A 1,461-nucleotide genomic window follows, 5' to 3' on the forward strand; every position below is an offset into this window, starting at 1 on the left:
TCTGAATTGGTATTTTTGTATTCTTTGGGTAAATACCAAGTAGCTCAATTGCTGAATCATAGGGTAGCTCTATTTTTAACTTTTTGAGAAAACTCCATACTGTTTTCCAGAGTGGCTGCACTAGTTTGCATTCCCCCCAACGGATCAAGACAGTTCCCCTTTCTCCACAACCTCACCAATACCTGCTGTTTCTTGTGTTGTTGATTTTAGCCATTCTGGCAGATGTGAGGTGATATCTAATTGTAGTTTTGATTTGCATTTCCCTGATGATGAATAATGTTGAGTATCCTTTCATGTGTCTGTTGGCCATTTAGATGTCTTCTTTGGAAAAAAATTTCTATTCATCTCCTCTGCCCATTTTTTACTGGAGTATTCATTTTTTGGTGTGTTGAGTTATATAAGTTCTTTATATATTTTGGATAATTTGCAAATGTCTTCTTCCATTCCATAGGTTGCCTTTTAGTTTTGTTAATTGTTTCCTTTGCTGTGTAGAAGCTTTTTATTTTGATGACGTTCCAACAGTTTACTTTTGCTTTGTTTCCCTCATCTCAGAGACATACCTAGAAAGAAGTTGCTATGGCTGACATCAAACAACCTGTATTCTCCTCTAGGATTTTAATGGGTTCCTGTCTCACATTTAGGTCTTTAATCCATTTTGAATTTATCATTCTGTATGGTGTAAGAAAGTGGTCATTTCTTTCGTTTGCATGTAGCTGTCCAGTTTTCCCAACACCATTTGTTGAAGAGACTGTCTTTTTTCCATTGGATATTCTTTTCTGCTTTGTCGAAGATTAATTGACCATACAGTTGTGGATTCATTTCTGAGTTTTCTTTTCTGTTCTATTGATCTGTGTCTATTTTTGTGCCAGTACCATACTGTTTTGATCACTACAGCTTTATAATATAACTTAAAGTCCAGAATTATGATGCCTCCAGCTTGGCTTTTCTTTTTCAAGGTTGCTATAGCTTTTTGGGGTCTTTTGTAGTTCCATGCAAATTTTAGGATTGTTTATTCTAGCTCTGTGAAAAATGCTGTTGGTATTTTGATAGGGATTGCATTAAATGTGTAGATTGCTTTTGGTAGCATAGACATTTTAACAGTATTTGTCCTTCTGATCCATGAGCATGGAAGGTCTTTCCATTTTTTTGTGGCCTCTTCGATTTCTTTCATCAGTGTTTTATAGTTTTCAGAGTACAGGTCTTTCACCTCTGTGGTTAGGTTTATTTCTAGGTATCTTATGGGTTTTGCTATAATTGTACATGGGTTTGATTCTTTAATTTCTTTTTCTGCTGCTTCATTTTTGGTGTATAGAAATACAACGGATTTCTGTATGTTGATTCTGTATCCTATGACTTTACTGAATTCATGTATCGGTTCTAGCTATTTTATGGTGGAGTCTTTTGGGTTTTATATATAGAGTATCATGTCATATGCCAATACTGAAAGTTTAACTTCTTCCT

This window comes from Phoca vitulina, unplaced genomic scaffold, assembly GCF_004348235.1.
Source record: "Phoca vitulina isolate PV1807 unplaced genomic scaffold, GSC_HSeal_1.0 scaffold15, whole genome shotgun sequence".
In the NCBI taxonomy this organism is placed as follows: domain Eukaryota; kingdom Metazoa; phylum Chordata; class Mammalia; order Carnivora; family Phocidae; genus Phoca; species Phoca vitulina.